The sequence below is a fragment of the Lissotriton vulgaris genome, chromosome 1_2, assembly GCF_964263255.1.
Source record: "Lissotriton vulgaris chromosome 1_2, aLisVul1.2, whole genome shotgun sequence".
In the NCBI taxonomy this organism is placed as follows: domain Eukaryota; kingdom Metazoa; phylum Chordata; class Amphibia; order Caudata; family Salamandridae; genus Lissotriton; species Lissotriton vulgaris.
In genome coordinates, this window is record NC_141686.1 from 164,131,264 (window position 1) to 164,143,589 (window position 12,326).

At 48.4% G+C, this 12,326-nt stretch overlaps 1 protein-coding gene across 2 annotated transcripts in view; it reads left to right on the plus strand.

Annotated features, from left to right (window-relative positions):
• The first annotated feature begins 2,035 nt into the window (after positions 1 to 2,035).
• Positions 2,036 to 12,326, plus strand: part of LOC147734756 (aldo-keto reductase family 1 member C1-like) — a 124,383-nt gene continuing 114,092 nt past the window's right edge. The window contains exon 1 of one of the 2 annotated variants that reach the window (XM_086953036.1): positions 2,036 to 2,262. The gene's annotated coding sequence lies outside the window, so the exon portion shown is untranslated. The remainder of the gene's footprint in view (positions 2,263 to 12,326) is intronic. The other variant, XM_086953037.1, reaches the window with a different exon arrangement.

The window sequence follows — 12,326 nt, forward strand, 5'->3', positions numbered from 1 at the left end:
GTCTTGACATTTTATTTGAGAGTGCTTTCCGTTTCATTCCAGTAGATGGCACTGTTGCCCTTTTCAGTGTACCTTATTTGCCTACTGCCCCTCTAAATCGACCTTTTGCAGCACAGTTGATCGTTTTAGTAAATTAGATTTCCTGGGGACCTCACTTGCTGCTTTAGGGACAATATGTTACTTATGAAATATACTGTAAAATTAAGTTGCATATATATGTTGTGACTGCGAGCACTCTAGTAGTATAAAATGAAGTTGTATATATAAGCCGTGAGCACTTTCATGGGAGATGTATTTGTAATAACGTTTTTTTCACAGCATTATAATGCACCACAGCGCAATTTACTCATAACTTTCAGCCATTCAGCATGGCTAAAAGTTATGGTAAAGCGCTGTGCTGGTGGGGTTGGAAAGGGTAGAAAAATACAGAAAATGATAACAAAACATGTATCACAGCGCGATCAGGGGAGGAACACTAGGCTTCACAGAATAACAGGAAGTGACCCCAAAGCGCTCTCCTGCTAATTCAGGAGGCAGCAAAAAAAGAGTACAAAATAAGCCAACGAATGGTAAGCAAAGGGCGGCTGCAGCCCCCTTAATGTACACGATTCAAAAAGGGGGTGGTGATGAACAGAGTGTCTGAATTAAGCAGACCACTCTTACCCAGTCAAGAGATCAGGACTTGATCCATCACCGTTATTTAGCTCACTGCATCACCCCAGTTCAGAACCTGGCTATATGCAAATTAGTCTGACCCAGTGCCTCATGGGAACAGGGCAGACCAAACGACCAAGCCAATTCTTCACCGGAAAGGAGACAAGCTTCCGGGGACCGGTTTCTGGCATTTCAGCCGTCGTCGGCCCGGCTTGCTTGAATCCTGGTGGTGCAGTGAGCAAGGGACTCATGTCTGAGTATACCCTGCCACACTTGTGGTGGCCAAAAACGATTAAAAAAGGGGGTGGTGATGAACAGAGTGTCTGAATTAAGCAGACCACTCTTACCCAGTCAAGAGATCAGGGCTTGATCCATCACCGTTATTTAGCTCACTGCATCACCCCAGTTCAGAACCTGGCTATATGTAAATTAGTCTGACCCAGTGCCTCATGGGAACAGGGCATACCAAACTACCAAGCCAATTCTTCACCGGAAAGGAGACAAGCTTCCGGGGACCGGTTTCTGGCATTTCAGCCGTCGTCGGCCCAGCTTGCTTGAATCCTGGTGGTGGCTAGACCTGGGCACGTCATAGCGCTTTTCTCAGCCATGCAATGGGCTGAAAGTTATGGGAAAAGCGCTATGACAATAGGGTTGGGGGGAGTAAAGCAGCATGAAAAGGTGGGTAGTAGGGGGTAAAGACCTTCATGTCATTATAGATGTCAGTAGCGAGCATCATCGTCACTGTGCCAAATGCCAGTAATGTTGTGTGAACTGCATAACTTAATCAGTGCGGCAGAAAACACAAACCATCTATTATTGTTGCACCGCCCAAGTTTTGGGACGCCAGTCTTGACATTTTATTTGAGAGTGCTTTCCGTTTCATTCCAGTAGATGGCACTGTTGCCTTTTTCAGTGTACCTTATTTGCCTACTGCCCCTCTAAATCGACCTTTTGCAGCACAGTTGATCGTTTTAGTAAATTAGATTTCCTGGGGACCTCACTTGCTGCTTTAGGGACAATATGTTACTTATGAAATATACTGTAAAATTAAGTTGCATATATATGTTGCGACTGCGAGCACTCTAGTAGTATAAAATGAAGTTGTTTATATACGCCGTGAGCACTTTCATGGGAGATGTATTTGTAATAACGTTTTTTTCACAGCATTATAATGCACCACAGCGCAATTTACTCATAACTTTCAGCCATTCAGCAAGGCTAAAAGTTATGGTAAAGCGCTGTGCTGGTGGGGTTGGAAAGGGTAGAAAAATACAGAAAATGATAACAAAACATGTATCACAGCGCGATCAGGGGAGGAACACTAGGCTTCACAGAATAACAGGAAGTGACCCCAAAGCACTCTCCTGCTAATTCAGGAGGCAGCAAAAAAGAGTACAAAATAAGCCAACGAATGGTAAACAAAGGGCGGCTGCAGCCCCCTTAATGTACACAGCAGTGTTTCCCAAGCAAGAGCGCATGCACTGGCGCGACCCCGAGAACTGCGACTCCACCCACCCTGGATGGCTACCAGCCTCACACATTCAACAGGGTAGGAAGGCTTGTGACCAGTTCCTGTTTCTTCTTTCTACGAGAGGCAAGCAAAAACAAGTAAACAGTTCTTGTATTTTCTTTTATGTAAAAATGAATGTTACTGTGTTTTCGGTTATGTAGAAATGCTCAATTTGATCATGCGTTAAGGCCTGCTGTAGCACTTTACACAACTGTAGACAGTACATGAGACCCCTTGGGCGCGTCCTTGGCACAGGGCGAGGTCCAACTCGAGCGGACTCTGTACATCGTAAACTGATGAATGGCACCAGCGGCAGTGCACTATGGTTCCAACCCCGTTTACCAAGAGGAGAGTCAGGAACATAATTAAAACAGGTAGTGGGACTGCTGCCTGACTTTGACATGGCGGCGGTCTAACGAGAAGTGCTAGTAGCGTGAGTTTAAAACAGCTGACCCCCAGGGCGAGTGTTGCTGTTTGCAGCAGGGGATTCTACGCTGTCTGCAACATTGTTACTGCTGAGCTCTAATATGCATTCGACAAAGAGGGTTTCCAAGAAGCACCATCTGGAGGTGCTGAGTGGTCCTCTTGACCAGGAAATTAAGGCCAGATTCGTCCAGGGGGTGGAATTAAGGAAGGCGCTCCAGTATGTGAGGCAACATTTAGGGGCTTATTTACAAGCCCCTTGCGCCACTTTTGCGTCACTTTTCCCATGTTAAAAGTGACGCAAAAGTGGCGCAAGGGGCTTTTAAATCTGCCCCTTAGTATTTCCAGATGCTGCAGCCCAAGAGGACGACGAGGATTTCTTTCTGCAATATCAGAGGAGAGAGCCGGAAAGATTGGGTCTGCATGGGGGCATAAGTAAAGTGAAGACAGAGGTTGACAAGCATATCTTTCCCCATTTTCTTGCCAAAAGATACCCTCTACAAGGGTTTGTAGAATTGCCTTCAGGGGTGAAGGTGGACTTATTAATGGCAGGATTTCTTCACAAGGCATGATTCTATCTGAAGAGGCGTCATCCGCTGATCCAGCCCAGGAAAGGTTTGAAGAGGCAATTAAGAGGGTGTATTCAGTCTCTTACTTCCCCCATCAGAGCATCCACATATGCTAAATATGCCATTCAGTCTTTAATGAAATATTTTTAAAAGTTGGCAGAACAAATGGAGGAAGGTGTGGAGGTGACGCCTACCATAGCAATGATGGAACAGCAAGTCTGCTTTCTGTCTGATGTGTCGTTCTGTTCATTGGGGTCGGAAGTAGCAGCAGCATGTATTTTGCTGCAGGAAGACACATTTGGATAAGGTCTTGGAAGGTGGATGCATCACAAAATAACTCTTGATACATATTCTCTTCACATGATCCAAATTGATCTGCACCAATTATAGACTCCAGTAAAGAAATTTTTAAGCTTTAGGCACGGTCTTTCAGTTTATGATGATGACTCAACCCTTTTGAGGGAGAGCTCATGGCCAGGGGGTCTCTCCTTCAGAATAGAGTTGGCCTCAAGCAGCAGCACCTTCCAATCCTCCTAAGTGGAGGGAGTAGATTTTGAATCTCAATTTTAATCAGATCCGGGCGATTACTTTCGACCAACACCTCTCCCGAAGGATCAAGTGAAGAGGCGTGCTTTATTAGATCAATCAATCAGAGTACTTGTAAAGCGCGCTACTTACCCATGAGGGTCCCAAGGGCTGAGGGGAGAGGGGGGTGCTGCTACTGCACGAAGAGCCAGGTCTTGAGGAGTCTTCTGAAGGCGAGTAGGTCTTGGGTCTGCCGTATGTGGGTAGGAAGGGTGTTCCAGGTCTTGGCGGCGAAGTAGGAGAAGGATCTGCCGCTGGAGGTTGTTCGTTGGATGCGGGGGACAGCGGCGAGGGCGAGGCTGGCGGAGCGGAGCTGGCGGGTGGGGGTGTGGAAGCTGAGTCTGCTGTTCAGGTAGGATGGTCCGGCGTTGTGAAGTGCTTTGTGTGCATGGGTGAGGAGTTAAAAGGTGATTATCTTGTCGATGGGGAGCCAGTGTAGGTCTCTCAGGTGGGAGGTGATGTGGCTGCGGCGGGGGATGTTGACGATCAGTCGGACGGAGGCGTTTTGAATGTGTTGTAGTCGTCGTAGGTGTTTGGCTGGGATTCCTGCGAAGAGTGCGTTGCCATAGTCCAGTCTGCTGCTGACGAGGGCCTGTGTCACCGTTCTTTTTGTTTCGGTCGGGATCCACTTGTAGATCCTGCGGAGCATGCGGAGGGTGTTGTAGCAGGAGGAAGAGACGGCATTGAACTGCGTAGACATGGAGAGGAAGGAGTCGAGGATGAATCCTAGATTGCAAGCATGGTCGGTGGGTGTTGGTGCTGTTCCCAGTGTGGTCGGCCACCAGGAGTCGTCCCAAGCTGAGGGGGCAGGTCAGAGGATGAGGACCTCCGTCTTGTCCGAGTTCAGCTTCAGACGGCTGCTCCTCATCCAGTCTGTGACGGCCTTCATTCCCTCGTGGAGGTTGGTTTTGGCGGTGTGTGGGTCCTTGGTGAGGGAGAGGATGAGCTGGGTGTCGTCAGTGTAGGAGATGATGTTGAGGTCGTGATGGCGGGCCACTTGTGCGAGGGGGGCCATGTAGACATTGAACTGCGTTGGGCTGAGGGATGAGCCCTGGAGGACGCCGCAGATGATGTCAGTGGCTTCGGATCGGAAGGGTGGTAGGCGGATGCTCTGGGTTCTGCCGGAGAGGAAGGACGTGGTCCAGTCAAGAGCCTTCTCTTGGATTCCAGCTTCTAGGAGGCGTGTCTTTAGAGTGCGATGGCAGACTGTGTCGAAGGCGGCTGACAGGTCCAGGAGGATGAGGGTTAATGTTTCGCCGTTGTCTAGTTGGCGCATGATGTCGTCTGTGGCGGCAATGAGGGCTGTCTCGGTGCAGTGGTTTCGTCTGAATCCAGACTGGAACGGGTCCAAGATGTTGTTGTCTTCCAGGTGGCGGGCCAGTTGCATGTTGACGATTTTCTCGATGACCTTTGCCGGGAACGAGAGCAGGGAGATGGGCTGGAAGTTCTTGGGGTCCGCTTTGGGCTTCTTGAGGAGGGCATTGATTTTGGCGTGCTGCCAGCCTTCCGGGAATGTCTCTGTTTCGAAGGAGATGTTGATGACCTTCCGTAGTTGGGGTGTGATGGCTGCGTCTGCTTTGTTGAACACGTGGTGTGGGCACGGGTCAGACGGAGATCCTGAGTGGATGGAGTTCATGACCTTGCGTGTCTCGTCGTCGTTGATGTTGGACCAGGAGGTCAGGCGCTTGGCGCTGGTGGTGTTCACAGGGGAGGTGGAGTCTGGCGTAGTCGGGCAGTTGAGGTGTTGAAGCTGTCGTGGATGTCAGCGATCTTGTGGTGGAAGAAGATGGCTAGTGAGTCGAACATTCCTTGTGAGGGCGGGATGTCGTTGGGGTTGGAGAGTTCCTTTATGATGCTGAAGAGCTCTTTGCTGTTGTGTGCGTTGTTATCCAAGCGGTCTTTGAAGAAGGATCTCTCTAATCTGATGAGGTGGTGGTGTCTGCGGGTGGCGTCCTTGTGGGCTGCGTGGTTGTCCAGTGTGCGTTCGTGGAGCCATGTCTTCTTCAGTTTCCGGCATGCATGCTTAGAGGTCTGGAGCTCGACGGTGAAGCAGGTGGCTCTCTTGTTGGCGTGGCTGTTGGAGGGTTTCTTGAGCGGGGCGAGGGTGTTGGCGCAGTCGTTGATCCATTGTCTGAGGTTTCGGGCTGCAGCGTCTGGGTTGGTGGGGTCGGTGGGTGGGTTCTTGGCGAGGGAGTTGATCAGCTGGTCTACGGTGACTTTGCTCCAGCAGCGGTGAGGCAGCTGTTGGGTGCGGTGGTGCGTGGTTGGTCTCTTGAAGGTGAAATGGATGCAGCTGTGGTCGGTCCAGTAGAGTTTGGTGGGAGCCTGGGGAGAAGACAGGATCTAGCGTGTGGCCGGCGGCGAGGGTGGGTGCAGTGACAAGTTGTCTGAGGCCGAGGTTGTCAAGGTTGTCGATCAGGGTGGCTGAGTTGGTGTCGTTGTTGTTCTCGAGGTGGAAGTTCAAGTCCCCGAGGAGGATGTAGTCCGTGGAGGCTAGTGCGTGGGTGCTGGTGAGGTCGGCGATGGAGTCGCTGAACTGAGCTTGTGGTCCGGGGGGGTCTGTAGATTAGTGTTCCTCTGAGAGTGGTGTTGATCCGGAAGTGCAGGTGTTCCGCGGTGTTGAGGGTGTCGTCTGCGTGGGTGGCAACCTTGAGGGTGGACTTGTGCACAATGGCTATTCCTCCTCCGATTCTGTTGGCGCGATCCCTGCGGGTGATCTTGTAGCCGTCTGGGATGGCTATGGCGATGTCGGGCGCTGAGGAGTCGTTCCACCAGGTCTCGGTCAGGAAGGCCACGTCTGGGGCGGAGGTGTCGAGCAGATCCCAGAGCTCGATGGCGTGTTTGCGTGTGGAGCGGGTGTTGAGGAGTATGCAGCGGAGGTGGATGGGTCCAGTCCTTGGAGGTTTGGTGGTTCTGTTATGTTATGTTATGTTATGTTATGTTATGTTATGTTAAGGCCGTACTTTTAGAGCGCATGGCTACCCCAAGGGGTGTCCCGGCGCTTTGGCAAAGAGAACCTGAAACCTAAGAACACAGAGGCAGCAGCACTATCTCAGGTGAAGCTGCAGGTGTGGCAGGAGAAGGGTCCGTTTCGGGGAGGCCTGGAAGCAGGTGTGGTTTCGGCTGGCATTAAGTGCGTGGAGGGTGCTGGCATCGTAGTGGATTCTGGTGTTGTGGGGTTCGCGGGGTCCAGGTGTACTGGCGCTGGGTACGGTCCAGGTGTGGAAGGGTGCAGACGGGCTTGCCTTAGGCGCACCTTTAGCGCGCCAGCAGCGCGCCCGCTGTGTGCGGCCGCTTCTCGGCCTGCATATTAGGTGACTTGGCAGGGAGGAGCAGCTGGGAGGCAGGAGTGGGGAGGCGAATGGGTGTGCAGGGGGCGGGCTGAAGGGAAGCAGCAGCGGGAAAAGGCAGGATCGGGAGCAGCGGGGTGGCAGGAGGAACTGGCGCACAGGGCAGAGGGAAGGGAAAAACCCAGGAAACAAGGAGGCAGCAGGGAGGCAGGAACCAGGCAGTCAGGTGACGAGCAGCTGCTGGAGGCGACCTGCCTGCGAGCTGGGTCAAAGGTCACAAAAAAGCGCAGAAAGGTCACAAAAAACGGGGGGAACGAGTGGCACAGAGGCAGAAAGGTCCCAAGAAAGGGCACAAAGGTCACAAAAAAACAGGGGGAAACGAGTGGCACAGGAGGCAACCCAAGAAAGGGCAGAAAGGTCACAAAAAACGGGGGGAAATGAGTGGCACAGAGGCAGAAAGGTCCCAAGAAAGGGCAGAAAGATAGACTACAGAAGAGAACAATAGTTCCTATACTGCCCTCACATCCGCGTTTTGGTTCTGAAGGCATCTGGGAGCTTCAGACCTGAAACTAGGGAACACATTTATTGCATATGTCCTATTCACTATTATGTCATAGAGAATGTTGCAGTATGTGGAAAAAAAGGAGATTTGCTGCCATCGGTGGGTCTCGTGGTCCGCATACCTGAGCTTTCTAATACTTTAGCCATCGCAAAAGTATCATCGGTTTGTCATACAAAAAGACAATTAACATTTGCTGGTACTACCTTTCAGGCTGACACCTCTCTGAGAATCTTTACCAAGATATTAGCACAGTTTGTGGGGATTTTCCATGCAAAATGCCTTCTGGTATTCCTGCATATGGGTGACTGGCTGATCTGTTCCTCTTTTTGTCCGAAGGATGAACAAAATGGGGAAGAGGTGTGTGGCATGGTGGAGATTAATAAACCTCAATTAACACTGGCTCAAGATCCCCAGAAAACAGGAGCACATTTCCTGAAACTGGTGTCAAACGTTCCAAATCTGCGCACTCAAACAAACTTGACAGTCAGAGACTGGTTAAGACTGTTATCGATGATAATCCTACCTTGAGCTATACTCCATCTTTAACCTGATAGTTCATCATTAACTTCAGCATTGGGACTTCAAGTCACAGCAATTCGGGCACAGAGTTTTGGTATTGACAGAAATATGCCAAGGACTCCAGTGGTGGTTAACCACAGAGAATTTGGACGGGTGGTTTTCTTTAGAGGGGTTCCCCCAAAAATCATGACGACAGATGAGAGTGGGGTGGGATAGGGAGTGATACTGGACAATCAGTTGGTAATAAAGTAAGGATGGAGTACATACAACTTCATGTTAACTATATTGAAATATGCCTATTTCTTTAACATAAGGGAGCAATTGGCTTTGGTGTCATCTCACTGTTTAAGGACTGTGCTGAGGAAGATGGACGAGGAGGTAATGACCCAGTTACTTAACTGGTAACCTACCTCACTCCGAGATCAGGTAATCTTTGTTGCAGTTCAAGTTTCCCTACCCACCCTGATGGGTTGGAGGGTCCTTCGGCTTCAACAAACAGGGTAAGCTTGGAAGAAACAGGAAATGGCCATAGGAAGGCTTCCTGTTCTATTGCTTGTCAGGAAGTGGGAGGAATAAAGTCATTCTGGACAGGTGGAATTGCAGGTCTTTTGCTTGGTGATCTTTTGCCAGAGAGGAGCGAACACCCACCCTTCAATGAGTGTGACAAGGAAGACCTGGACTCAAAGTAATCGCTACTTCAAGAAAGAAACCTCCACGAGCACCAACCTCGATGCTACACACCAGGATGACCTTTGCAAACTATATCACTGCTCGTGTTCCAGCTGCAGAAAACTCTAAAGAAAACACCCCTGGACACTAGTTCTACAAGGCCATGCTAACAGCAGGTCTGGTATATATTTGCTAGTAAAATCAACAAGCCTACCTTTGCTTCTTTACTGAAGTACTCATCAATCAGATGGCTAATGCAGAGTTATGTCAATTTTTTATGGGTTCGACTCATACCACCGGACATTGCTTAGATGGGATTTTTTCAGACATCCCTCATCTAAGATGAAACAGATCTTTATCCATGATCTGGTCTGACCACAAGGCAGTCCTTTTCGAAATATTATAACCTTATAAATAACGCTCTAAAGTCCCCAGGGAACTTTTTGTAAATTGCCCCTAGAGTAAATTAGAGGCTAAATTATTGAACCCGCTTCTTTTAGAAACCCTACCCCATTTACCTATTGACCCTGGTCAAGGAGCAGCAAAGTATCATTTCTGGCTTGACTCAGCTATGACCCCCTGCAAGGTACACGAAGGGGCCCAGCTTCAGATGTAATCCGGAGCTCTCAAACCTAAGTACTGTGCTGAGTGGGCCTCCTGCAGCTCAGGGGCCCCCTGCTCTGTGGGGGCCTGTGTTACGTCCCTGGCTATGATACAACTAGCTCCTCCTAAACACTGTCAACGCTCCAGGAGCTCACCATCCGAACCATGGTTTAATGACACTCTGAGAGCTCAGAAACAATTATGCCGTAGATTAGTGAGGAAATGGAGACTTGAGGATTACTCATTCACCCATACAGAATATAAATTATCCCTGCAAACATACAAGAAAATTCTTCCCAGGGAAAAAGCCTGCTATTTCACAGAGATGATCATAGTGGCTGACAGATGCCCTAGAGCCCTCTTCACTACGGTAAAGAATTTGGCCAAGCTGTAAACTGCACCAGATATTAACATTAGTCGGGAGTTTTGTAACTCCTTAGCAGAATCCTTTCAGCACAAGGTCAAGTCGGTTTTCAATACCTTTGTGCTGCCGGACAATTGCCCAGTGTAGTAAAGAGGTCCACACGTTGTAGAGTTCAAGACATTTATTAGGTACAATTCACCATAGGTGCTCCCTGCTTGACAGGATCATAACAACCCAACATTCCACAGCTGCCTTCAAGTGACAGCACAGGTCATACCAAAGGGAGAGAAGCGGGAGGGGGGAAATGGGGTGGAGAGGAAGGAACCAAGTGACAAGTTACAACACCCAGCTCAACCCCTGTTCAAATCAATAAGATACAACCCACAGCGCATGTCAAGTTATCATGTTCACCAGAGTTAGCTACCCTAATCATTTCTTCTTTCACTGCTCTGACTATTGAACAGACCTCCAATATTATTGGTGTAACTAAATCAGGCTCTCCTTCAGATCCCTGCCTCGAAAATTTTGCATATATCTACAGAAATCAGGGTAATTCCCTTCTCAGCGATTTCTAACTCTATCCTCACAATAGGGTGCTTTCAAATGGAGTGGAAGAATGCCTCCATGCCTCCGCTTTTAAAGAAATCTAATCTGGATGCTAAGGAGGCTCTCCATTATATACCTATTTTGAGTCTCACTTTTCCTGCGAAAGTGATATAGAAAGCCATGAATATCGAACTGTTCTCCTTCATCAATGATAATGACATTCTGGATTCCTCCCAATTTGGATTGCGTGCTTACCTTAGCACAGAACTGGCCCTTATCACAGCCACCAAGGAGCTCAGGCAAATTTTAGATGGTGGGAGGAGTGCTACCCTGATCCTTTTGGACCTATCAGCAGCTTTTTATACTTTCAGTCATGAGCTGCTTTTGGTCCCGCTAGCTTCCATCGGGATTAGGGATAAAGCCCTTTCCCTGCTGGACTCCTTCCTGTCCGAAAGGTCTCAAGAGGTTGCTTTAGTGAACTATGTTTCTCTTTCCTTTGTGCTGCCTTGTGGAGTTCCTCAGCGTTCAGCACTGAGTCCAACACTTTTTAATCTTTATATTACACCCTCCCTTGCCAGACTAGTAAAAGCTATTGTTTTGCCCTTGTGTCCTACGCAGACAATAAACAGATTGTTTCTGTGAGAAGTTCATCCAGCTCCACAGCCATCAGTTTTCATGACTGTATGAGCCATAAAGCCAATTAGATAACAGATAATTGCTTGAAGTTGAATTCATCCAAGACTGAGGTTTTGGTGTTAAGGAACAATCCCTCATTTTGTACAAATAGCTGGTGGCCGGCTCAACTTGGCCCTTAACCTAAACCAGTGCCTAAAGCTAAAAACGTAGGAGTTATCTTTGATACTAGACTGTCTTTTGAATCGCAAACCAATTTGGTCACCTCTGCATGCTTTTTTATCCTAAAAATGTTAAGGAAGATTCTTCAAGTTATACCTACGAACTTAAGGAAAATGGTGGTATCGGTGCTGATATCCTCAAGACTGGATTATTGCAATGCCCTCTTTACCAGTGCCCCGAGCACAGCACTCAAAATCTGCAGACAGCACAGAATGCAGCAGCAGGAGTACTCCTAGGTATCTCCAAATTCGACTCCGTCTCCACAGCTCTGCTTCATCTTCATTGGTTACCGGTAGCCAAGCGGATCCAGTTTAAATCACTCTGTATTGCCTTTAAATCACTCAACAACCTGTGGCCCTCGCAGCTTGCAAATTTTATTAAGCCATATATTCTAGCTAGATCTCTTAGATCGTCGAACTTGGAAACCTAATTGTTCCTAGAGGCAGCAGGGTCAGGTGGGGGGGCCGGCAAGAGCTTCACTGCTGCAACAACTAAACTGTGGAACTCTTTGCCAACCTCGTTAAAAAAGAGACTAGTCTGCTAAAACTTAGAAAGGGCCTAAAAACCTGTTTTTTAAGACTTCATTTTCATGCTCAGTCTGGTCTGACACCCCAGGGTATTTGTCGCGCTTTATAAATTCATCATCATATCATATCTGAAACATTTAAAAACATATTCCAATCAATTCTGAAGGTGGCAGCACTTAGGTGTGTGCCCTTAGTCACCCAATAAATAACAAGTTTGCAAAGCATTGAGAGTGTGGGAGGGGATATCTAAGGCATCAGGAAGGCCGGCATCTGGTGTGTCAAAAAGGAACATAGAGAGAGCTGGAGGGAAGAGACTGAGGATTGAAGTGTAGAGTGTGAAAGTGCTATGAAACACATATTGGCAATGCTAATAAGTCTAACTTATAAATGAAAGGCCCTCTAAACTCACTGACAAGTTGGGCACTCACTAGTGATCATGTATGTTTATGTATTTGATTAATTTTATTTGTGAGGCACATAACGACTCGTAGACTATAGTCTCTAGTTGCAAGTCGAGTACTACACACCCCAGGAAAAGTGGGATCTTTAATCAAGTAGCCATGTCTAAAGAGCATTTCTGAGACTTTCACAGTCCTTATTCAAATAGCCTGTTCTTAAGGAACGTTCTGAGCCTCAGGAAATGTTCCAGC